Raw genomic sequence first — 27,397 nt, 5'->3', positions numbered from 1 at the left:
GCGTTTCACCTGAACCAGCCTATTGTGGTGCCTGCGGCTACTAGCGATTTGGAGGATTCCAAGTTGCTGGACGTTGTCAGAGCATTGAAAGTATATATTTCAAGGACGGCTGGAGTCAGAAAATCTGACTCGCTGTTTATACTGTATGCACCCAACAAGCTGGGTGCTCCTGCTTCTAAGCAGACGATTGCTCGTTGGATTTGTAGCACAATTCAACTTGCACATTCTGTGGCAGGCCTGCCACAGCCTAAATCTGTCAATGCCCACTCCACAAGGAAGGTGGGCTCATCTTGGGCGGCTGCCCGAGGGGTCTCGGCATTACAACTCTGCCGAGCAGCTACGTGGTCAGGGGAGAACACGTTTGTAAAATTCTACAAATTTGATACCCTGGCTAAGGAGGACCTGGAGTTCTCTCATTCGGTGCTGCAGAGTCATCCGCACTCTCCCGCCCGTTTGGGAGCTTTGGTATAATCCCCATGGTCCTGACGGAGTCCCCAGCATCCACTAGGACGTCAGAGAAAATAAGATTTTACTTACCGATAAATCTATTTCTCGTAGTCCGTAGTGGATGCTGGGCGCCCATCCCAAGTGCGGATTGTCTGCAATACTTGTACATAGTTATTGTTACAAAAAAAAAAAAAAAAAATCGGGTTGTTTATTGTTGTGAGCCATCTTTTCAGAGGCTCCTACGGTTATCATACTGTTAACTAGGTTCAGATCACAGGTTGTACGGTGTGATTGGTGTGGCTGGTATGAGTCTTACCCGGGATTCAAAATCTTTCCTTATTGTGTACGCTCGTCCGGGCACAGTATCCTAACTAAGGCTTGGAGGAGGGTCATAGGGGGAGGAGCCAGTACACACCACCTAGTGGTCAAACTTTTAAATTTTGTGCCCTGTCTCCTGCGGAGCCGCTATTCCCCATGGTCCTGACGGAGTCCCCAGCATCCACTACGGACTACGAGAAATAGATTTATCGGTAAGTAAAATCTTATTATTCTGCCTATTATACAGTACACCGCTCTAAGTATGTATTTATAACCCAGTAGTGTGTCACCACCTGCAGATAAGGGCCACAGGTCCCCAAACCACTTTAATATAATTGCACAGTCTCTGTATGACAAATTAGCACTCAGTTGGTCTCCCAAGACTTCTAGCAATATCAAGAATAGTTCAAGGGTAGCCTAAGCGATCAATAGCTTCTTCAAATACTAAGGTTCTAGCGAGTATATGAAAAGAAATAGACTAATAAAGAAACTCTTTATGTACAAAAAGTTGTATAATGCTTAGTTAGAAAGTTATAAAGCCGCAATAATACAAACAGACAAGACTGGCCTGATTCTGAGGTGGACACAGAAGCACCTACAGCAGCGTCTGTTGGTGGTCTCTCATCTGCAACTTTCTGCAAATGCCACTACAAAGTCCTTTCCTTGATTACGTCTGTGCGAGCACTGAGAGCATCCGTACATGCAGTAATACTGATTGGTGCATCCTTAGACGCTACCATTTCTTGCCCTATGGCAGGTGCAGTCTCTCAGTTCGAGTATGGCCTCCTATGTGAGCAATTCAGCATCTGTGTATGCAACTGCATTCACTGACATGCCTGTGACACTACCATTACACCCCATAAGATGGCACCTGCCTATCACTGCCGATGAACGCTTAACTTAATTTCTCTGACGTCCTAAGTGGATGCTGGGACTCCGTAAGGACCATGGGGAATAGCGGCTCCGCAGGAGTCTGGGCACAAACTAAAGCAAGCTTTAGGACTAACTGGTGTGCACTGGCTCCTCCCACCATGCCCCTCCTCCAGGGCCCGACCTCGATCGTCCGGTCCCGGAGCCGCGCCGCCGTCCCCCTTACAGAGGCAGAAGCAAGAAGGTGGTCCGGAAAATCGGCGGCAGAAGACTTCGGTCTTCAACAAGGTAGCGCACAGCACTGCAGCTGTGCGCCATTGCTCCTTATGCACACCTCACACTCCGGTCACTGATGGGTGCAGGGCGCTGGGGGGGGGGGGGGCGCCCTGAGGGCAATATAATACACCTTGGCTGGCAAATGTACACCATATATAGTCAGGAAGGCTATATAGGTGTAAAAATAACCCTGCCAGAATTCCAGAAAAAGCGGGAGAAGTCAGCCGATAAAGGGGCAGGGCTATCTCCCTCAGCACACTGGCGCCATTTTTCCCTCACAGCTCCGCTGGAAGGATCGCTCCCTGGCTCTCCCCTGCAGTCCTGACTACAGAACGGTAAAAAAGAGAGGGGGGGGGGGGGGTCCTAAATTTAGGCGCAGTATATATTATATAAGCAGCTATAAGGGAAAAACTCATTTATAGTGGGATCCCTGTGTTATATAGCGCTCTGGTGTGTGCTGGCATACTCTCTCTCTGTCTCCCCAAAGGGCTTTGTGGGGTCCTGTCCTCTGTCAGAGCATTCCCTGTGTGTGTGCGGTGTGTCGGTACGGCTATGTCGACATGTATGATGAGGAGGCTTATGTGGAGGCGGAGCAGATGCCTGTAAATGTGATGTCACCCCCTGCGGGGTCGACACCTGAGTGGATGGACTTATGGAAGGAATTACGTGAAAGTGTCAACTCCTTACATAAAAGGTTTGACGACATGGGACAGCCGGCTTCTCAGCCTGTGCCTGCCCAGCCGCCTCAAAAGCCATCAGGTGCTCTAAAACGCCCGCTACCTCAGATGGCAGACACAGATGTCGACACGGATACTGACTCCAGTGTCGACGACGATGAGGCAAATGTAACTACCAATAGGGCCACACGTTACATGATTGAGGCATTGAAAAATGTGTTGCACATTACTGACATTACCCCGGGTACCACAAAAAAGGGTATTATGTTTGGGGAGAAAAAACTACCAGTAGTTTTTCCCTCATCTGAGGAATTAAACGAAGTGTGTGAAGAAGCGCGGGCTTCGCCTGATAAAAAATTGGTAATTTCTAAAAGGTTACTAATGACGTACCCTTTCCTGCCAGAGGATAGGTCACGTTGGGAAACACCCCCTAGGGTGGATAAAGTGCTCACACGCTTGTCAAAAAAGGTGGCACTACCGTCTCCGGATACGGTCGCCCTAAAGGAGCCTGCTGATAGGAAGCAGGAGGCGATCCTGAAGTCTGTATATACACATACTGGTATTATACTGAGACCAGCTATTGCTTCAGCATGGATGTGCAGTGCTGCCGCTGCGTGGTCAGATTCCCTGTCAGAAAATATTGACACCCTAGACAGGGACACTATTCTGCTAACCATAGAGCATATAAAAGACGCAGTCTTATACATGAGAGATGCACAGAGGAATATTTGCCGGCTGGCATCTAGAATTAGTGCAATGTCCATTTCTGCCAGGAGGGGTTTATGGACCCGGCAGTGGACAGGTGATGCAGTGGATAAAGTGATGGATAAAGGTGGAGCCATGGATATAGCTTATCTAGACTTTAGTAAGGCTTTTGACACAGTTCCACATCGCAGACTGCTAAATAAACTTGAAAGTTTTGGATTGGATATTAGGATTATTGAATGGATAAGATCTTGGTTGAAGGATAGAAAACAGAGAGTTGTGGTAAGTGGAGTGCATTCACAGGAGGGAAATGTTACCAGTGGAGTACCCCAGGGATCTGTACTTGGACCAGTGCTTTTTAATATCTTTATTGGTGACATTGCAAATGGCATTAAAGGGAAAGTATGCCTTTTTGCAGATGACACAAAGGTATGCAACAGGGTAGACACACCAGGTGGGGTAAAACAAATGATTGAGGATCTAAGTAGACTAGAGGAATGGTCAAGAGTCTGGCAATTACAGTTTAATGCCAAAAAATGCAAAATCATGCACTTGGATCTCAAAAATCCTAAAGCTAAATACAGTATTAATGGCACTATACTGGAAACTACTGAGGAGGAAAGGGATCTAGGAGTCACTATTTCAGATGACTTAAAAGCAGGTAAGCAATGTAACAAGGCAATGAGGAAGGCTAGTCAGATGCTTGGCTGCATTGGGAGAGGAATCAGCAGCAGAAAGAAAGAAGTAATAATGCCACTGTACACTGTATAGGTCATTGGTACGTCTCATCTAGAATACTGTATTCAGTTCTGGAGGCCATATCTTCAAAAGGATATTAATACATTAGAAACTGTACAAAGGAGGGCAACTAAAATGGTGCATGGCCTACATCACAAAACATACCCAGAAAGACTAAGAAATCTCAATATGTATAGTTTGGAGCAGAGAAGGGAAAGGGGGGACATGATAGAAACTTTCAAATATATCAAGGGTTTTAACAAAGTCCAGGAGGGAAACATTCTCCAAATTAAGAGAAGCAATAGGACACGAGGACATGCACTGAGACTGGAGGGGGGGAGGTTCAGGGGAAATTTGTGGAAAAATTATTTCACAGAAAGGGTAGTGGACAAGTGGAATAGCCTCCCATCAGAGGTGGTAGAGGCTAAGACAGTAGAGCAATTTAAACATGCATGGGATAGACATAAGGATATCCTTACAAAGAAATAAGGATCAAATAAGGTTAGTGATAAAAAAATAAAAATAAGGGGCAGACTAGATGGGCCAAGTGGTTCTTATCTGCCGACAAATTCTATGTTTCTATTCAAAAAGGCACATGGAAGTTTTGCCTTATAAGGGTAAGGAGTTGTTCGGGGATGTCTCTCTCACCTAGTTTCCACAGCGACAGCTGGGAAATCAGCATTTTTACCCCATGTTCCCTCACAGCCAAAGAAAGCACCGTATTATCAGGTACAGTCCTTTCGGGCCCCATAAGGGCAAGCGGGTTAAAGGCGCCTCCTTTCTGCCCAAAGACAGAGGTAGGGGGAGAAAGCTGCAACATACAGCCAATTCCCAAGAGCAAAAGTCCTCCCCCGCTTCCGCCAAGTCCGACGCATGATGCTGGTGCTCCACAGGCGGAGTCAGGTACGGTGGGGGCCCGTCTCGGAAACTTCATCGATCAGTGGGCTCGCTCACAGGTGGATCCCTGGATCCTTCAAGTAGTATCTCAGGGGTACAAGCTGGAATTCGAGACGTCTCTCCCCCCCCCCGCCGTTTCTTCAAATCTGCCTTGCCAACAACTCCCTCAGGCAGGGAGGCAGTGTTAGAGGCAATACACAAGCTGTATTCACGGCAGGTGATGGTCAAGGTGCCCCTTCTCCAACTAGGACGGGGTTACTATTCCACAATGTTTGTGGTACCGAAACCGGACGGTTCGGTGAGACCCATTTTAAATTTGAAATCCTTGAACACATATATAAAAAAATTCAAGTTCAAGATGGAATCGCTCAGGGCGGTTATTGCAAGCCTGGAAGAGGGGGATTACATGGTATCTCTGGACATCAAGGATGCTTACCTGCATGTCCCCATTTACCATCCTCACCAGGAGTACCTCAGATTTGTGGTACAGGATTGTCATTACCAATTCCAGACGTTGCCGTTCGGTCTGTCCACGACACAGAGGGTATTTACCAAGGTAATGGCCGAAATGATGATACTCCTTCGAAAAAAGGGAGTTTTAATTATCCCGTACTTGGACGATCTCCTGATAAGGGCGAGGTCCAGGGAGCAGTTGTTGATCGGGGTAGCACTATCTCAGGAGGTGCTACAACAGCACGGTTGGATTCTCAATATTCCAAAGTCACAGCTGGTACCTACGACACGTCTACTGTTACTGGGGATGGTTCTGGACACAGAACCAGAAAAAAAGTGTTTCTCCCGGAGGAGAAAGCCAAGGAGCTGTCCTCTCTAGTCAGAGGCCTCCTGAAACCAAGACAGGTGTCGGTGCATCACTGCACGCGAGTCCTGGGGAAGATGGTAGCTTCCTACGAAGCAATTCCATTCGGCAGGTTCCATGCAAGGATCTTCCAGTGGGATCTGTTGGACAAGTGGTCCGGATCGCATCTCCAGATGCATCGGTTGATCACCCTGTCCCCGAGGGCCAGGGTGTCTCTGCTGTGGTGGCTGCAGAGGGCTCATCTGCTCGAAGGCCGCAGATTAGGCATACAGGACTGGGTCCTGGTGACCACGGATGCAAGCCTCCGAGGTTGGGGGGCAGTCACCCAGGGAAGAAACTTCCAAGGACAATGGTCGAGTCAGGAAACTTCCCTACACATAAATATTCTGGAACTAAGGGCCATTTATAACGCCCTGACTCAAGCAGAACCCCTGCTTCAAAACCAACCGGTTCTGATTCAGTCAGACAACATCACAGCGGTCGCCCATGTAAACCGCCAGAGCGGTACAAGAAGCAGGGTGGCAATGGCAGAAGCCACAAGGATTCTTCGATGGGCGAAGAATCACGTGATAGCACTGTCAGCAGTGTTCATTCCGGGAGTGGACAACTGGGAAGCAGACTTCCTCAGCAGGCACGACCTCCACCCGGGAGAGTGGGGACTTCATCCAGAAGTCTTCCAGCTGATTGTAAACCGTTGGGAACGGCCACAGGTGGACATGATGGCGTCCCGCCTCAACAAAAAGCTAAAAAGATATTGCGCCAGGTCAAGGGACCCTCAGGCGATAGCTGTGGACGCTCTAGTGACACCGTGAGTGTACCAGTCGGTTTATGTGTTCCCTCCTCTTCCTCTCATACCCAAGGTACTGAGGATAATAAGAAGAAGAGGAGTAAGAACTATACTCATTGTTCCGGATTGGCCAAGAAGAGCTTGGTACCCAGAACTTCAAGAAATGATCTGAGGACCCATGGCCTCTGCCGCTCAGACAGGACCTGCTGCAGCAGGGGCCCTGTCTGTTCCAAGACTTACCGCGGCTGCGTTTGACGGCATGGCGGTTGAACACCGGATCTTAAAGGAAAAGGGCATTCCGGAGGAAGTCATTCCTACGCTGATTAAAGCTAGGTAGGATGTGACCGCAAAACATTATCACCGCATATGGCGGAAATATGTTGCTTGGTGTGAGGCCAGGAAGGCCCCAACGGAGGAGTTTCAGCTGGGTCGATTTCTGCACTTCCTACAGTCAGGGGTGACTATGGGCCTCAAATTGGGTTCCATTAAAGTCCAGATTTTGGCTCTGTCGATTTTCTTCCAAAAAGAACTGGCTTCACTGCCTGAAGTTCAGACATTTGTTAAAGGAGTGCTGCATATTCAGCCCCCTTTTGTGCCTCCAGTGGCACCTTGGGATCTCAACGTGGTGTTGGATTTCCTAAAGTCGCATTGGTTTGAGCCACTTAAAACCGTGGAGCTAAAATATCTCATGTGGAAAGTGGTCATGCTGTTGGCCTTGGCTTCGGCCAGGCGTGTGTCAGAATTGGTGGCTTTGTCATGTAAAAGCCCTTATCTGATTTTCCATATGGATAGGGCGGAATTGAGGACTCGTCCCCAATTTCTTCCTAACGATAATAAGTTGCCACCAGGGTCAAATACTTTTGCTATCGAGGCCAAGCCCTTTTCCTTCCACTGAAGAAAAGAGACATTAGACAAAGAAGGGGGGAAAGCAGGATACCCCCACAGTGACGTGTACGGGGAATAGCTGGGATTAGTGTGAAATTTCCTATTTATTATAATCCAGGATCGGTATGTGTCCATAAATAAGGGATTATTTTTGACAGTCGGAACATCAGACAATTTAGAGTGCAACAGGGCATTTGGAAAATAGGGTGAGAATAAGGCAGAATCTAGATGACTATCTGTGTAAGAACTAGTTTCGAGTAACCAGTCACTAATATAACGAAAAAATATAGCATTAGAGGGAGATGGGTAGAGACATCCAGTTGTCTAGATAGTTTTTAATCTTGGCAATGATTGGGGTAAAGTTAAGTTTATAAAGGTCCGATAAACCTGCTGATATATGTATACACAGATACTTAACAGTGGACTGAGAAATATGAAAGGACTGAAGAATAGGAAGTGATTGAAAAAACGAGGGTGGGCCATGGATAGGGAGAATCACTGATTTATCTAGGTTGACTTTATAGCCAGAAACGGATCCAAAAGAGGAGTTGAGGTTTAGGACAGCTGGGAGAGAGGAAGTTGGATTGGAAAGAAAAAGAACCATGTCGTCTGGGTATAATGAAACCTTCAGTTGTTTAGACCGGATAGTAATGCCTTCAACTGACGTTGAGTTACGTATTGCAATCGTCAGTGGTTCTATGGCTATAGCAAATAAAAGGGGGGATAGAGGGCAACCCTGTCTTGTTCCGCGGGAAATAGAAAAGGAGGACGAAAGAGAGCCATTGCAGGAAATTTGTGACTGGGGGGAATGGTATAATGTTTGTAGAATGGATATGCAAATGGGGGGAACCAAACAAACGCAAAGTGGAGAAAAGATAGTTCCAATCTACTAAATCAAATGCCTTTTCGGCATCAAAAGAAACAAGCATCTTAGGGGGAGCAGAATTAATAGAAATCGAGTGATGAATCATTGCCAAGATTTTACGGACATTAACAACTGAATGTTTACCTAAGATAAATCCCGTCTGGTCCGGATGTAGAATTTGGGGTAAATATAGTTTCAGTCTGTCAGCTAGAATCTTAGTAAACAATTTGTAATCAAAGTTTAGTAAGGAAATTGGTCTGTATGATCCTGGTAGAGATAGATCCTTACCCGGTTTAGGGAGTAATTTAATGATTGCCGAATTAAAATAAAGAGGCACAGATTGAGTACTGATTATGTTATTATAGAACGCCACCAAATTTTCCCCAAACCTAGGTAGTAAAATCTTATATAATTCTGCTGTTAGGCCATCCGGACCAGGGGCTTTTAGGGGTTTGGAATATCGAAGAGCTTTCGTGACTTCGTCAATGGAGATAAGGGCCTCCAATATATGTGAAAATTCCTCAGGGAACTGTGGAAGGGAGGGAAACGTCCAAGAATGAGAAGAGTCATTAGTAAGTAAGGGAGGATTGTCGTGATGAGGGTCAGAATATATTTTTTCGTAAAAAGATTTCATAACATCAGTGATCTGGTCACTCGAGTTTGTTAAGGAGCCATCTTCTCGACGGAGGGGGTGAACTAGCATTTGCGGCTGCGAGCCTCTTAGAAGATTGGAAAGAAGGCGTCCTGTCTTGTTACCAAATTTATGGAATTTGTAGTTAGTAGTGAAAAGTGATCGTTCGCTTTTAAGTTTAAAATATTCATCTAAGTGAACTTTCGCTGTGGTATAAGCCAGTTTATTAGATGGTGAAGGGGCAGATTTATATGCTTGATAAGACTCGGTCAACTTGGATTGTAAGTCCAAATAAGATGTGGCTAAACGTTTGTTCTCAGCCGCGACATATGAGATAATGACACCTCGAAGCAATGCCTTACCCGTTTGCCAAAATAAAGAAGGATTTGAGGACTCACAATCCAAATTAGTATGCTTAAAGTCCATCCATGCGGCCTCTATTTTCTGGTGAAATGTTACGGATTGAGACAGATAATTAGGAAATTTCCAGACTCTAAAAGTGCCTTTATCAATTGTGGTCTGCAGTGTGATCCAGACTAGTGCATGGTCTGACAAACCTATAGGTTCAATGGAAGCATCATGTATTGTGGGAAATAAGGAGGTAGCTAATAAAATATAATCAATGCGAGAAAGAGTTTGATGTGCCGCCGACAGGCACGTATAGTCCTTGTCGGTCGGATGCAGTGCACGCCAAACATCAACCAAGCAGAGTTGTTCAGAGAGGGCTGGGATCCCTAATTTTGGGAGGAAGCCAGGAGACTTTTGTGGTGTGGATTTGTCTAGTATAGGAGGGGAGATAAGATTAAAATCCCCTAATAAAATGAGAGGGCTAGAGCTATAAGGTAATAATCTGGCAAGTAAGTTGGAAAAGTATTTCCTATAGACATTCGGAGCATAGATCGTATATAAGACATAAGGGGACTTATTGAGTAAAATTTCTACAATCAGATAACGACCTTCAGGATCGATCACTGAAGCAGAGATAGAGATGGGTAAGGATTTTTTGACTAATCCACGTGATTTGGAATTGAATGGAGCAGCTGCTAATAATTTACAACCCAATATCTGCAACTTCAGTGATTCAGAATGAGTTAAATGTGTCTCCTGAAGGCAAACAATATCTAGTTTCATCTTGGAGATATAAGTAAGTATCTTACGTCTTTTAGCTGGGGAGTTGATCCCTCCCACATTCCACGTACCTATTCGTACTGACATTTCCGTGATGGGGGTGTTAAACAAGGACCAGAAAGGAACATCCCGACTCAACCTGTCAATCAAAAAGAGAAAGGGAAGGGGGGAGGGGGAAAGAACAGGAGGAAAAAGACAAACAGACAGACAGGGGAAAAATGACGAATAACATGAAAAAACAGAACAAATAATTTCAACATCCTTAGAAGAAGGATAGGAGATATATAAGTAAACCAATAAAGTACAATGCACTTGAAAAGCCTTAGTAAGTATATTAAAACAAAGATAAATTGTGCAGGCCTCAAACATAGTTAGGAGATAACATCAATAGCTGTTGAAACCTAAGCCTTAACATCCGAACATGTATAAAGATACCAATATAAGCCTAATCATGTTCAGTGAGCAAGAGCCATGAGAAGTAGTGGAGTAATCTATTCTGAACACTGTGTAGATTAGTGGGCGGTAGAAGGAGGGTCAGTAATGTCTGCTTGAGATGAAGCACTACCAGCTTCAGCCAAGAAGGCTTCGTCATCAGTGGGGGTATTGAAATCTTTGTAAGACGTTCCATCGAATAGTCGAAGTCTGGCCGGGTACATCAAAGCGAATTTTCGGTGATCAGCAACCAGACGGGAGCATATGGGAGAGAAGGCTTTTCGTGCTCGAGATAATTCAACTGAAAAGTCTTGGAAGAGGTATAGCCTAGCTGATTCCCATAAAATAGGGTTCTTGTTGCGGGAGGCCGACCACAAAGTCTGTTTATGTAAATAGTTGAGACAACGAAAAAGGACAACCCGTGGGCGGTTAGCAGTAGAGGACGACTGGTGACCCACTCTGTGAACTCTTTCTATGACGAGGTCACGGCATTCAGCTTCGACCCCCAAAATGGTGGGTAGGGTAGAACGCACAAAGTGGGCCAATGCTGGGCCCTTAACTGATTCTTGAAGACCCACGAGGCGAATGTTATTTCTTCTTGACCGATTCTCCAGGTCGTCTACCTTATTCCAGAGATGATAGTTGTCCTTCTCCAGTTTGGGAACTACATGAGTAAGATGTGAAACATCTTGAAACAAAGTGCTGACTCTGTGTTCCGTTTCTTCAACACGATGAGTGAGTCGGTTTAATTGTGAGGTGATATCCGATACTGCTTGTGATAATAATGGCCCCATGGTCGCCTTGATTGCCTCCACCACATCATTGTAGGTAACATAGGAGTCTGGAGGAGCTACTGACTTTTTGGCAGCTGGAGACAAAGCCATAGTGTCTGGGTCAGAAGTTATATTTGCGTCGGCTCTACGTTTCTCCTGACGTTGTTGAAGAGGCTGCGTGGATGCAGAGGATGTGAGGTATTTTTCCATATAAGCAGTAGCTTGGACCAAAGAGGCAAGTGTCGGAGTTGTAGTGACGCTGTCTAATTGATCAAGCTGAGGCCTGCGAGGAAGGCTATCGGCGCATTACATAAGCACAGTTACATATCAAAACTTGTGGATGATTTTTCCTGTGAATGCGTCCCTGGCAGAGCAAATAGGAACCTCAATTCATATTGTAGCAAAGGACTATGGTCTGACCAGCAGCACCACAGGTTCCTTTACAATATACTGAAAATCACAGGGCTTGCAATTGGGATATTCAGTTTTATAGATATAGAAATCACAGGAAATGTGGGGGAGGATTGGATGATGATAAAATCCACAGGTAGCAACAGACCAGGTGCACAGGGGTACTGCAGATACAGTGATAAGGATTATAGTAATATATTAAACTGAGGTGTAATTCCAGCCAGTGATATATGTACTTGCAATTCGAATGTGAGGTTTTTGATATCCAACAACACTGCCAAGGAGAGAAACTAGCACCAGGAAGGAGAATGATAAAGGGTATGGGATAGAGTTAGGCAGGTATGATGTTTAAATGCTGGGGAGAGCTTGTTAGCTAGATGTAAAATAACTGCCGCAGTAGCAAAGGCCAGAATGAGTGTTCCACAGCTCTATAAAACTCTCACCTCCCTTGTTGTGATGCAGGGCTAGCTGCCCTGTGTTTCAGTGGAATCCGCTGGGCCCCTGGAGGGGAGACAGGTGCTGTGAGGCTGCTGGGTGGAAAGGCAGCAGCGCCCGCGGTTCCGTTTCCCCGCGATCTCTGGCGTGGAGCTTAGCCGCCGGGCAGCAGCGGAAATCGAGTCCCTGGCTTGACAGGAGGCGAAGGCCGCAACCCGCAGAGACCTCTAATAGCGTCTCCCGGCTCCGCAGCGCTTCGCCGAGCTGACCGCCGGTGGCAGGAGGTAAAAGGGTCAGGGCAGGGAGCACACTCACAAGGCTGCAGTAGGGGAAAAGATGCACTTTTCTTAGATGTGAGGTGGGTGCTTTGCAGAAATGCTGCTGTCCTCCAACCCAGTCAGGCCACGCCCCCTATTATTTTTTTTTAAATGTAAAAAAAATATAGAAATCAATTTTTTTTCCAGCAAAATAAGTGCTAAAATTAAACTTGGGATACATAAAAATGGGTATAAGTATATATTTGGGTCATTTTAGGGGACTTTAAAAACAAAACAGACCGATTACTCCCATCTGCAAGTTAAAAAACACTTGTCCCACTCATAAAGCACGCCAATATACCTCTCCCATACCTTGTACCCCAATTTCCATAATTTTGCACTTTCACCCCAATAATGATATGTCATTATTGGCCAATTAAAAATAATTAAAAACTTCTAAGTGGCTAATTAGTCATTCAGGGGGTTGTCCCAGGGGTTCATAACCAAATCCCATTATTTTTAACTGAAAATATGGATATTCCCCAAGTTCACCTGCTCAGAGTTGATGAATTGAAATTTGCGGTGAAATTACCGCAAAAACACTTTCGTAGACAATCGAATAGGTGTTTGGTGAAATAACCACGAATTGCAGTAATTTCACATCTTTTTACCGTGAAAACGCGTTTTCGACAGTAATTCAATACCCCCTTATAGTGTTTTTCGGTTACATGTTTAGTCATAAAAAAAATTACAATTAAGCACCCTGTTCTAAACTAGTTTTTTTTTACTATTCTTTATCAATTTCACCCAGTTTTTTCATAACAGGAGCCATTTTCTAAGATAGATATACTGCAGTTGGTCAGCTAAAGCTTTGGGTTTAACGACAGTAACTATTCAATTATTCGAGAAAACAATTGGTGAGTGCGCTGTCAACGGCAGCCTGTATAGGGAGGGTTAGTCCCTAAAAGGTGAGTACAGGACAGAAAAAGATACTGGCGCCGGCTGGATCTCAAAATAAAGAACGGATACAAATTTATCAAATAAAAAATTAATAATACATTTATTAAAATTAATCTAAAATAGGACATGTGTATTGTCAGGTGGGTAATCAGTAATAGAAGTTGAGAGTCTCTCAAATTATCCTAGGACCACTTATGTTTCCATTAAGGCAATATGCACTGGTATTCTGGCTTAGGACTCAGTCCTCCAGGGTATCCTCATAAAATTTCAGATATAGATATTACCATGGTCTCAGAAAGAAGTCCCCTTGGTTCTCAATTGCAGATCGAGGTCCAATAGCAGCTGGGGAATATGCAGAGACTCCAGATGGATAATGCTGGTAGGGATCCTGGGGGATTTAAAGTCCAGAAATTGCCAGATGGTTCAGGATAACAGGTGCAGTGCCCGTGGTCAGAAAGAAAAAGGGCTCAACGCGTTTCGCTGGTCTTGGTCACCGCCAGCTTCCTCAGGAGCATATTATTCTGCATTTTCCCCGCATGCTAAACCTGTGTGTAACACAGCGTAAGGGTTTCTCCGCGCATTATGTCCCAGTGGGTACATTTAACACAGCTTTCTCACTGCTCCTGAGGCTACAAGGAAAATCTGTATTAAGTGCTCCATCTGGGCTTTAGAGTGACTAATTGAATCTGTCCCATAATATATAGTAATATGTGGAACCAAAATGTCCTGTTTTTGCAAAGAATATAGCTCTTGGGTTAGTAACCGCGATGATAGAATGGGGGGGGGGGGGTACACACATAGCAATGTGTGTTTCAAATGCTAAGCAATCTGACTAGATAGCTTAGAAAAGAAGCACATATCGCTCCATGTGTATGCCCCATAGCGATGCGTGGCCCTACGCTTCGCTATCGCTGACTCAGGCGCAATCTAGTCAAATTGCTCACTTCACCGCTGTGTGAAGTTAGCTCCCCCCCCCCCCCCCTCGCTCAGCACACATCGTGCTGTGTGCTGAGCGTTCTGTGATAGTGAGCAGTTTATCGCAGCGGTTCGTTCAGGTCAGAACTGCGCATGCGCCGAAGGCTGACGGGCCAGTACGATTGACAGGCAGAGGCGGGGGATGAGGGCAGAATGGCAGGGTTTGGCCGCCGTTTCATGGGTGCGGTCCGGGCCACGCAGGCGTGGCCGGACCCAACGGGGGGGCGGGCCAACAGCGGCTGTGTGACGTCACATGCAGCCGCTGGGGGCCGGGGAACGATGAGTAGCTCCCGGCCAGAACGCTAAAGCTGCGCTGGTCGGGAGCTACTCTTGTAGTGGAAAGGCATCGCCGCTGTGCGATGCCTTTGCACTTCTGTGGGGGGGCGGCACTGACATGCGGGGCGGGATAGCCCTGTGCTGGGCGTCCCGCCGCATGTCAGTGTGAATGATCGTAGCTACGATCATCTCGGAATGACCCCCAAAAAAACATAAATATATGTATAATGAAGCACCGTTTAATGAGACATGTATACATATATAACAGTTCCTTTTTTAAAAAATATTTACAAACAGGTATTACAAACAAATAGCAGCATAAGCAAACAGACAGTTGTTTCGGTAGAAAAGGGGCAGTGGATAGTTACCAGATTCTATAGAACTGTGCCCAAACAGTTCTAAACCAACATGCAGGGGGTTTTTTTCAGGGATTTCCGGGATTCCCTGCAAAAAAAACCTGCATGTTGGTTTAGAACTGTTTGGCCACACTCTGAAGTTTCCGGCACCTTGAGCGTGCGCTCCACCGGAACCGCCCTCCCTACGCCCCAGGTTCTGCAGCACATGAAGCTGTTCCAGGGTGCAAACAGATAATTGACATTGACATATTTTTCTACTGACAACTAGCGGTTTCATCAGAAGGATCCCAAAAGATCTCCTGAAATGTATTATTTATTTCATTTATTTATTAACAGTTTCTTATATAGTGCTGCAAATTCCGTTGCGCTTTCCAATTTTAAACAACAGTGATAGAAAAAAAATAAGAATTTACTTACCGATAATTCTATTTCTCGGAGTCCGTAGTGGATGCTGGGGTTCCTGAAAGGACCATGGGGAATAGCGGCTCCGCAGGAGACAGGGCACAAAAAAGTAAAGCTTTACTAGGTCAGGTGGTGTGCACTGGCTCCTCCCCCTATGACCCTCCTCCAGACTCCAGTTAGGTACTGTGCCCGGACGAGCATACACAATAAGGGAGGCATTTTGAATCCCGGGTAAGACTCATACCAGCCACACCAATCACACCGTACAACTTGTGATCTAAACCCAGTTAACAGTATGACAACAGAAAGGGCCTCTTAAAGATGGCTCCTTAACAATAACCCGAATTAGTTAACAATAACTATGTACAAGTATTGCAGATAATCCGCACTTGGGATGGGCGCCCAGCATCCACTACGGACTCCGAGAAATAGAATTATCGGTAAGTAAATTCTTATTTTCTCTATCGTCCTAAGTGGATGCTGGGGTTCCTGAAAGGACCATGGGGATTATACCAAAGCTCCCAAACGGGCGGGAGAGTGCGGATGACTCTGCAGCACCGAATGAGAGAACTCCAGGTCCTCCTTTGCCAGGGTATCAAATTTGTAAAATTTTACAAACGTGTTCTCCCCCGACCACGTAGCTGCTCGGCAGAGTTGTAATGCCGAGACCCCTCGGGCAGCCGCCCAAGATGAGCCCACCTTCCTTGTGGAGTGGGCTTTTACAGTTTTAGGCTGTGGCAGGCCTGCCACAGAATGTGCAAGTTGAATTGTGTTACAAATCCAACGAGCAATCGACTGCTTAGAAGCAGGTGCGCCCAACTTGTTGGGTGCATACAATATAAACAGCGAGTCAGATTTTCTGACTCCAGCCGTCCTTGCAATGTATATTTTTAAGGCTCTGACAACGTCCAACAACTTGGAGTCCTCCAAGTCGCTAGTGGCCGCAGGCACCACAATAGGTTGGTTCAGATGAAATGCTGATACCACTTTAGGGAGAAAATGCGGACGAGTCCGCAGTTCTGCCCTATCCGAATGGAAGATTAGATAAGGACTTTTATAAGATAAAGCCGCCAATTCAGATACTCTCCTGGCAGAGGCCAGGGCTAGTAACATAGTCACTTTCAATGTGAGATATTTCAAATCCACCTTTTTCAATGGTTCAAACCAATGGGATTTGAGGAAATCTAAAACTACATTTAGATCCCACGGTGCCACCGGAGGCACCACAGGAGGCTGTATATGCAGTACTCCCTTGACAAAAGTCTGGACCTCAGGGACAGAGGCCAATTCTTTTTGGAAGAATATTGACAGGGCCGAAATTTGAACCTTAATGGATCCCAATTTGAGACCCATAGATAATCCTGATTGCAGGAAATGTAGGAAACGACCCAGTTGGAATTCCTCCGTCGGAACCTTCCGATCCTCGCACCACGCTACATATTTTCGCCAAATGCGGTGATAATGTTTCACGGTGACTTCCTTCCGTGCCTTAATCAAGGTAGGAATGACTTCTTCTGGAATGCCTTTCCCTTTTAGGATCTGGCGTTCAACCGCCATGCCGTCAAACGCAGCCGCGGTAAGTCTTGAAAAAGACAGGGACCCTGCTGTAGCAGGTCCCTTCTCAGAGGTAGAGGCCACGGTTCGTCCGTGAGCATCTCTAGAAGTTCCGGATACCAAGTCCTTCTCGGCCAATCCGGAACCACTAGTATTGTTCTTACTCTTCTTTGCCGTATGATCTTCAATACCTTTGGTATGAGCGGCAGAGGAGGAAACACATACACTGACTGGTACACCCAAGGAGTTACCAGTGCGTCCACAGCTATTGCCTGTGGATCTCTTGACCTGGCGCAATATTTGTCCAGTTTCTTGTTGAGGCGAGACGCCATCATGTCTACAATTGGTCTTTCCCAACGGTCTATTAACATGTTGAAGACTTCTGGATGTAGACCCCACTCTCCCGGATGAAGATCGTGTCTGCTGAGGAAGTCTGCTTCCCAGTTGTCCACGCCCGGGATGAACACTGCTGACAGTGCTATCACGTGATTCTCCGCCCAGCGAAGAATCTTGGCAGCTTCTGCCATTGCACTCCTGCTTCTTGTGCCGCCCTGCCTGTTTACATGGGCGACCGCCGTGATGTTGTCCGACTGAATCAACACCGGCTTTCCTTGCAGGAGAAGTTCCGCCTGGCTTAGAGCATTGTAGATTGCTCTTAGTTCCAGAATGTTTATGTGAAGAGACTTTTCCAGACTCGTCCATACTCCCTGGAAGTTTCTTCCTTGTGTGACTGCTCCCCAGCCTCTCAGGCTGGCGTCCGTGGTCACCAGGATCCAATCCTGAATGCCGAATCTGCGGCCTTCTAATAGGTGAGCCTTCTGCAACCACCACAGAAGTGACACCCTTGTCTTTGGTGACAGGGTTATCCGCAGGTGCATCTGCAGATGCGACCCTGACCATTTGTCCAACAGATCCCTTTGGAATATTCTTGCATGGAATCTGCCGAATGGAATTGCTTCGTAAGAAGCCACCATTTTTCCCAGGACTCTTGTGCATTGATGTACTGACACTTTTCCTGGTTTTAGGAGGTTCCTGACCAGATCGGATAACTCCTTGGCTTTTTCCTCTGGAAGGAAAACCTTTTTCTGAACCGTGTCCAGAATCATTCCTAGGAACAGCAGACGAGTTGTCGGGATTAAATGGGATTTTGGAATATTCAGAATCCACCCGTGTTGTCTTAGCACCTCTTGAGATAGTGCTAAAGCTGTCTCCAGCTGTTCTCTGGACCTTGCCCTTATTAGGAGATCGTCCAAGTATGGGATAACTAATACGCCTTTTCTTCGAAGAAGAATCATCATCTCGGCCATTACCTTGGTAAAGACCCGAGGCGCCGTGGACAATCCGAACGGCAGCGTCTGAAACTGATAGTGACAGTTTTGAACAATGAACCTGAGGTACCCCTGGTGTGCGGGGTAAATCGGAACGTGTAGATACGCATCCTTGATGTCCAAGGATACCATAAAGTCCCCTTCTTCCAGGTTCGCTATCACTGCTCTGAGTGACTCCATCTTGAACTTGAACTTTTTTATGTAGAGGTTCAAGGACTTCAGATTTAGAATAGGCCTTACCGAGCCATCCGGCTTCGGTACCACAAATAGAGTGGAATAATACCCCTTTCCTTGTTGTAATAGGGGTACTTTGACTATCACCTGCTGAGCGTACAGCTTGTGAATGGCTTCCAACACCCTCTCCCTTTCGGAAGAGACGGTTGGTAAGGCAGACTTCAGGAAACGATGAGGAGGATCCGTCTCTAATTCCAACCTGTACCCCTGAGATATTATCTGCAGGATCCAGGGGTCTACCTGCGAGTGAGCCCACTGCGCGCTGTAATTTTTGAGACGGCCCCCCACTGTCCCCGAGTCCGCTTGAGAGGCCCCAGCGTCATGCTGAGGTTTTTGCAGGAGCCGGGTTTGTAGGAGCGAAAAGGCTGCGGTTGAAAAGTCGGTGCCTTTCTCTGTTGGGGAGTGACTTGAGGTAAAAAAGTGGATTTCCCGGCAGTAGCCGTGGCCACCAAGTCTGATAGACCAACTCCAAATAACTCCTCCCCTTTATACGGCAAAACCTCCATGTGACGTTTTGAATCCGCATCGCCTGTCCACTGTCGTGTCCATAAGGCTCTTCTGGCTGAAATGGACATAGCACTCACCCGAGATGCCAGTGTGCAAATATCCCTCTGTGCATCACGCATATAGATAAATGCATCCTTTATTTGTTCTAACGACAGTAAAACATTGTCCCTATCTAGGGTATCAATATTTTCAATCAGGGATTCTGACCAAACTACTCCAGCACTGCACATCCAGGCAGTTGCTATAGCTGGTCGTAGTATAACACCTGCATGTGTGTATATATTCTTTTGAATAACTTCCATCTTTCTATCTGATGGATCCTTAAGTGCGGCCGTCTCAGGAGAGGGTAACGCCACTTGTTTGGATAAGCGTGTGAGCGCCTTGTCCACCTTAGGGGGTGTTTCCCAGCGCGCCCTAACCTCTGGCGGGAAAGGGTATAATGCCAATAACTTTTTTGAAATTATCAACTTTTTATCAGGAGCAACCCACGCTTCATCACACACGTCATTTAATTCTTCTGATTCAGGAAAAACTGTTTGTAGTTTTTTCACACCATACATAATACCCTGTTTTACGGTATCTGTAGTATCAGCTAAATGTAACGTCTCCTTCATTGCCAAAATCATATAACGTGTGGCCCTACTGGAAAATACGTTTGAATTTCTACCGTCGTCACTGGAATCAGTGCCCGTGTCTGGGTCTGTGTCGACCGACTGAGGCAAAGGGCGTTTTACAGCCCCTGACGGTGTTTGAGGCGCCTGGACAGGCATTAATTGATTGTCCGGCCGCCTCATGTCCTCAACTGACTGTTTAAGGGAAGATAAACCATCACGTAATTCCACAAATAAAGGCATCCATTCTGGTGTCGACCCCCTGGGGGGTGACATCTGCATATTTGGCAATTGCTCCGCCTCCACACCAATATCGTCCTCATACATGTCGACACCACGTACCGACACACACCGCAAACTCACAGGGAATGCTCTAATGAAGACAGGACCCACTAGCCCTTTTGGGGAGACAGAGGGAGAGTCTGCCAGCACACACCACAAAGCGCTATATATACAAGGGATATCCTTATATTAAGTGCTCCCTTATAGCTGCTTTAATATATATATATATAGCCATTAATGTGCCCCCCCTCTCTGTTTTACCCTGTTTCTGTAGTGCAGTGCAGGGGAGAGACCTGGGAGCCGTTCTGACCAGCGGAGCTGTGACAGAAAATGGCGCCGTGTGCTGAGGAGATAGGCCCCGCCCCTTTTTCGGCGGGTTCTTCTCCCGCTATTTTTCCAGTCAGGCAGGAGTTAAATATCTCCATATAGCCCCTATGGGCTATATGTGAGGTATTTTTAGCCTTGTATAAGGTTTATATTTGCCTCTCAGAGCGCCCCCCCCCAGCGCTCTGCACCCTCAGTGACTGCCCAGTGAAGTGTGCTGAGAGGAAAATGGCGCACAGCTGCAGTGCTGTGCGCTACCTTATGAAGACTGAGGAGTCTTCAGCCGCCGGTTTCCGGACCTCTTCACGCTTCAGCATCTGCAAGGGGGTCGGCGGCGCGGCTCCGGGACCGGACTCCACGGCTGGGCCTGTGTTCGATCCCTCTGGAGCTAATGGTGTCCAGTAGCCAAGCAGCAAATCCACTCTGCATGCAGGTGAGTTTACTACTTTCCCCCTAAGTCCCACGTTGCAGTGATCCTGTTGCCAGCAGGACTCACTGTAAAGAAAAAAAAAACCTAAACTAAACTTTCTCTAAGCAGCTCTTTAGGAGAGCCACCTAGATTGCACCCTTCTCGTTCGGGCACAAAATCTAACTGGAGTCTGGAGGAGGGTCATAGGGGGAGGAGCCAGTGCACACCACCTGACCTAGTAAAGCTTTACTTTTTTGTGCCCTGTCTCCTGCGGAGCCGCTATTCCCCATGGTCCTTTCAGGAACCCCAGCATCCACTTAGGACGATAGAGAAAAATGGATAATAAAAGACAGAGGTGGGAATGCCCTACTCGTAAGCTTACAATGCATAGGGAAGTAGGCATTGTGTGTGGGTTTAAGTATTTTATATTGCATACGGTAGAATACAGGTAAGCAATGGAGGTACTGAGGCAGTGGACCCACAGACGTTGATGTCTGTGGATCCAGTGCCATGTCATGTCTAGTAATTTGTTTGTAGTATTCCTTACTGGACACCTGTGGATATTCCAAATAATGTGGAATCTCTGTATATATAAACTGGATGGTTAAATTTGTACGAATGTCTGTCTAAAAAATGGGAACAAAATACAGGATGCATTCAGCATCCTAGCAGACGTGACTAACACCGGAATCCCGAAACTCAGGAGACCAGCTTCGGATTACCCAACAGCCAACATCTCGAAGTTGAGTATCTGGGTTCAGGGTTAGGTCCGGGGGGAGGGGGGGGGGGGGGTTAGCCATAGCTGCCTCCCCCCGAGGGTTAGGGTATGGTAAAAATACTTATCCCATCCTATGTTGGGATCTTCAGCGTCGGGATGCCACTGCCGGTCATGTGACCGCCGGCATCCTGCCCACCGGTTTTTTTTTCCGTATGTATTCCCAATATACAATAAATACATTTAAAAAAAGGAGATTTATGGTAGACTTACTGTTGTTATATCTCTTTCTGCGAGTTACATTGGTTCCACAGGGAAAACATCCATTTCGTTAACCAGTCCAATGCAGGAGCAGGTAAAAGAGAAGGCAGATGTCAGCCACATAGAACCACGTTCTCGTGACAGGAGAAGGGACTAGCGACTAATGCCATACAAACCCATAGACCCTAGGTGCGTCAGGGCGGGCGCCCTGTGGAACCAATGTACCTCACAGAAAGAGATTGAACAATGGTAAGTCTACCATAAACCTCCTTTTCTACAGCAGGGTACATTGGTTTCCACAGGGAAAACATCAGGGATGTCCTAAAGCAGTTCCTCATGGGAGGGGACGCGCCGTAGCGGGTATGAGAACCCGTCATCCAAAGGAAGCATCATGGGAGGCGTAAGTATCAAAGGCATAGAACCTAATGAACGTGTTCACTGAGGACCACATAGCCACCTTTGCGCAATTGTTCAGCGGACGCACCTCGGCAGGCCGCCTAAGAAGGTCCAACAGACCGAGTAGAATGGGCTTTAATAGCAGCAGGAGCTGGAATACCAGCCTGTGCATATGCTTGTGCAATCACCATTCCAATTCATCTGGCCAATGTTTGCTTGTTCACAGGCCAACCACGTATGTGCAAACCAAAAAGTACGAAAAGAGTATCTGACCTCCTAAGAGAGGCAGTCCTCTCCACGTATATATATGGAGAGCCGTACCACGTCCAAAGACTGCTCTTTGGAGGACAAACCAGAAGAGATAAAAGCCGGAACCACAATCTCTTGGTTAAGATTGAAAGATGACACTACGTTAGGTAGATAACCAGGGTGATTTCTAAGAACTGCCTGGTCACGGTGAAAAATCAGAACGGGTGGACGACAGGACAAAGCGCCTAAGTCAGACACCCTCCTGGCAGAGGCAATGGCCAGTAGGAACAGGACCTTGACCGTGAGCAATGTAAGGTCCACTGACTCAAGAGGTTCAAATGGAGACTCTTGCAGGGTATTTAGGACAACAGACAGATCCCATTGATCCACAGAAGGGACATAGGGAGGCTGAATCCGTAAAACACCCTGAGTGAAAGTGTGAAGATCAGGAATAGACGCAATTTTTCTCTGAAACCACACTGACAAGGCAAAGATATGAACCTTGAGGGAGGCCAGACAAAGGCCTTAGTCCAGGCTTTGTTGTAGAAAATCCAGAAGTCTGGAAGTACTGAATTTGTAAGCACCAGAATTCTTAGCAGCACACCAGGTGAAGTAAGAATTCCAGACCCTGTAATAAATCCGCGCAGATGCTGGTTTGTGGGCCTTCAGCATAGTTTGGATAACCACCTCGGAGAATCCTTTGGCCCTTAGGAGTGAAGTTTCAAGAGCCGTGCCATCAAAGCCAGTCTGGCCAGGTCCGGATAGACACAAGGGCCCTGAACGATGAGTTCTGGGCGTTGAGGAAGTAGAAGAGGACGCTCTATCGATAGACCCTGCAGCTCCGAGAACCAATGCCGTCTGAGCCATGCTGGAGCGACTAGAAGTAGTATTCCTCCTTCTTGTTTGAACTTCCGTAGTACCCTGGGCAGGAGTGACATTGGAGGGAATCGTATGGCAGCCGAAAGTTTAATGGAATTGCCAATGCATCCACGAACGCTGCTTGAGGTTCCTGGTTCTTGATCCGAAGACGCCAATAGGTCTACATCTGGTAGACCCCACTTGTCCACTGGGAGTTGAAGGACTTCCTGAGGAAGACTCCACTCTCCGGCATGCACGCCCTGACGACTTTAGGTAATCCGCTACCCAGTTGAGGACACCCGGAATGAACACTGCCGATATTGCTGGCAGATGGCGTACCACCCAACAAAGGACTTTGACACTTCCATCATTGCCATGCGGCTTCGAGTGCCGCCTTGATGATTTAGGTATGCCACCGTGGTAGCGTTGTCTGACCGTACTTGAACAGGCCTGTTCTGTAACATAGGCAGGGAGAAAAACAAAGCATTGAACACTGCCCGCAATTCCCGAATGTTTATCGGGAGGAGTGATTCCTCCTTGGTCCACCGACCCAGGAAAAAAAGTGTTGCTCCAACACCGCGCTCCATCCCCTCAGACTGGCGTCCATAGTCCGTAGGACCCAGTTGAGGATCCAGAAGGGTCAGCCCCTGCTTAACTGCTGGTCCTGTAGCCAGTGACAAACGAACCTCTGGAGTCCAAGATATCATGGGGGTCATTCCGAGTTGATCGCTAGCTGAATTTGTTCACAGCCCAGCGATCAGGCTAAAAAACGGAAGCTCTGCGTATGCGGCGCAATGCGCACGCGCGCCGTACGGGCACAGCAAAAAATGCAGTTTTGCACAGGGTCTAGCGAAGAATTTCAGTCGCACTGATGGCCGCAGAGTGATTGACATGAAGTGGGCATTTCTGGGTGTCCACTAACCGTTTTCGGGTATTGTTCGAAAAAACGCAGGTGTGCCAGGAAAAACGCAGGCGTGGCTGGGCGGGTTTGTCATGTCACAACAGGAACTGAACAGTCTGAACTGATCGCAAGCGCTGAGTAGGTTTTGAGCTACTCTGAAACTGCACTAAGAAAACTTTGTAGCCGCTCTGCGATACGATACATTCATACGCAATTCTGCTAAGCTAAAATACACTCCCAGTGGGCGGAGGCATAGTGTTTGCACGGCTGCTAAAAACTGCTAGCGAGTGAACAACTCGGAATGACCACCCATGTGAGATCTGATCTGAAGAGGTAGGCCATCCCACTTTGAAAGGATTAACCTCTGCAGAGGACGGGAATGAAATTGAGCGTACTCTACCATGTCGAAAGCCGACACCAGCAGGCCTAGTACTTGCATCGTCGAGTGTATGGACACTCTTGGGCGAGTGAGGAAGTATTTGATCCTGTCCTGAAGCTTCAGGACCTTCTCTGGAGACAGAAACAGCCATTCACTGTGTGTGTCCAGCAGTGCCCCCAGGTGCACCATGCTCCGAGCAGGGAGCAGCGAGGGCTTCTTCCAGTTGAGCCATCTGTGGGCTTGTAGGAAGTTTACCGTCTGTTGTAGATGACTGAGGAGGACATCGCTGGAGTTTGACAGGATCAGCAAGATGAGGCCGAAAGCAGGGAAAAGTGGTACCTTTTGCCCTCCTGTGCAGAAGTAGCATTTGAGAAAAAGGCAGACATAGTAGTCGCCACTCCAGACCTATTTTTAATTAGGTCTTCCCCAAATGGGATGTCCCCAGTAAAGGGAAATACCTCCAAGGACGTTTGGAGTCCAGTTCCACCATGACCTCAACCACAGAATATGGTGAGCCAGGTCAGACGTATTCGACGCCTTGGCAGCCGACACACCCGCCTTAGGGGACGCCTCCTGGTGTAAAAATGGTGGCAGTGGGAATGTCTGGCATTGTCTGATATATCCTCGGGCAGCTCATCCTCTAGTGCCTGATCCAGTCATTAATATACTTTGCAGCCCCAAGAGGACGCAATTGTGGTCTATGTACAACACCTGTAAGGGAGTAATAGACTTCAGGCATCCTTCCACACACTTATCTGTCGGTACCTACATTGAGGGGACAGTGGTGACATGCAGAGTGAACGGCACCCGAGATGGGTGACACATTAGTTCACTAGTAGTGAATTACCCACTTATTATATAACTGCAGGGAGAGGATAGCAAGCTAATGCCCGTTGCAGACATGGGGACTGTTTCCAGGATTAGACCAGGGGTCTTGTCGGATGTCCACTTAATGGTCAGATTGTGGTAATAAAGTTTTAATTACCTTCTGACGTGTGAACATATCCGTTTGCTTAACCACAGTAAGGGAATCCACTTATCACTGATTTTAAGGATTTGCTTACTAGTAACCACAAGGTTAGTGGCATCTTATAGCAATGAAGAATCCTTGTCGGCAACACCTAATATAGGGGCAGACAGGACAGCATATACCCCCTCTCTACAGATAAGTTATCTGAGAGATTATTGGATAGGGAGGAGGAAGCATTCCGCTTTAGAAGACCCAGAGACATGAGTTTTGCCTGACCAAGGAATGAGTCATACACTGCAACCTGTGAGGCAAAATTGTTCCCGTACTATAAGGGACATCAGTGATTCATGTGACAGGTGGTCCCATAGAGGACATAAAGCGTTCAACTGGAATACCCAGTAGGTTTGAGAACGCAGCCCAGGACGACTTCTGATTGGTTACAGAAGCTGCGGACTAACTGGGAGATCTATGATACAAAGGTGGTCATTCCGAGTTGATTGCACATAGCAACATTTTGCTGCTTGTGCGATTAACTTGACGCCGCCTGTGGGGGAGTGTATTTTAACATAGCAGGGCTGCGATCGCTTGTGCAGCCCTGCTATGATAAAAAAGTTTCCTGCAAAACAAAACCAGGGTCAGACCTACTTACCCTGTGCGACGGATCCAGCGACGAAGGTCCCGGGATTGACATCAGACATCCGCCCTCCAAATGCCTGGACATGCCTGCGTTCAGATCTCCACACCCGGAAAACGGTGAGTAGACGCCCTGGAATGCCTCCCCGCCATCAATCTTATTGCAATCGCTGCTGCAATCACTTTCAGCGCTGGCGGCAGCGCTGCCCAGCAACGACCGTCGCCAGGGAAACGACGTGTGTGCACATTGCAGCCGCTCCGCAGCCACAGACCCGACCCGCTCGCACCACAGCTCAGAACCGCTGTGTATGAACAGGTCGGAATGACCCCCATAGTACACAGACCATTACACAAAACTTCCCCCTCAGGTAAATCTATTGCGCATGCTCTGCAAGATGCAAGAGCATCCCCAGATTTACTGCCCTACATTATACACAAATGCAACAGAAAGCGGTTTAGTACGATGAAGCCAGACAGAGTACAATACCTGCAAATAAATCCGTTAGCAGGTGACTGAGTACTAAGTACGCAACACCTACGAATAAATTCAGTATTATGTGACTGAGTACACAGTTTAATACACGTAATAGGTTAGTACTGTGACGCACTATATATTGACCCAGAAGCACCTAGTCCCCTAAGGTACAGCAACATACAGTGATAGACATATCTGTGATATATATATATATGGCCCTCATTCCGAGTTGATCGGTCGCAATGCGAATGTAGCAGAGTTACACACGCTAAGCCTACGCCTACTGGGAGTGTATCTTAGCATCTTAAAAGTGCGACCGATGTATTCGCAATATTGCGATCACAAACCTCGTAGCAGTTTTAGAGTAGCTTCAGACTTACTCTGCCTGTGCGATCAGTTCAGTGCTTGTCGTTCCTGGCTGACGTCACAAACACACCCAGCGTTCGCCCAGGCACTCCCACCGTTTCTCCGGCCACTCCTGCGTTTTTTCCGGAAACGGTAGCGTTTTCAGCCACACGCCCCTAAAACGCCGTGTTTCCGCCCAGTAACACCCATTTCCTGTCAATCACATTACGTTCGCCGGAGCGAAGAAAAAGCCGTGAGTAAAATTACTTTCTCCATAGCAAAGTTACTTGGCGCAGTCGCAGTGCGAACATTGCGCATGCGTACTAAGCGGATTTCTTTATCATCCACTAGGGGTCACTGGAGTACTCTTGGGATATGGACGGGCGCAGCCGAACAAAGGCACTGAATATTTAAATTTAGGACTCTCCCCCCTCCATATCCCCGAGTACCTCAGTGTACTCACTCAGTGTTTTTTCGGTGCTCACAGCACTAACATCGGCTTGTGGGAATGCCCACATTTGAAGATTTTATTCGATTTTTTCATTTTACTTTTTATTTTTACTTTTGCACTTCCCTTCCCAGTTTCTTGAAAAACATGGGTCCGGGAAGGTGCCGCTGCAAGGCAGCGCATGGCGTGTCGGTCCTCAC

General features: G+C 47.1%; 1 protein-coding gene across 2 annotated transcripts in view; it reads left to right on the top strand.

Annotated features, from left to right (window-relative positions):
- Window positions 1-27,397, top strand: part of LOC135056120 (sterile alpha motif domain-containing protein 9-like) — a 74,334-nt gene that overhangs the window by 24,780 nt on the left and 22,157 nt on the right. The window lies entirely within an intron of this gene.

Source organism: Pseudophryne corroboree, chromosome 3, assembly GCF_028390025.1.
Source record: "Pseudophryne corroboree isolate aPseCor3 chromosome 3, aPseCor3.hap2, whole genome shotgun sequence".
Classification (NCBI taxonomy): domain Eukaryota; kingdom Metazoa; phylum Chordata; class Amphibia; order Anura; family Myobatrachidae; genus Pseudophryne; species Pseudophryne corroboree.
The sequence above is the reverse complement of the archived record's forward strand: the minus strand, read 5'-3'. Positions and strand labels throughout refer to the sequence as shown.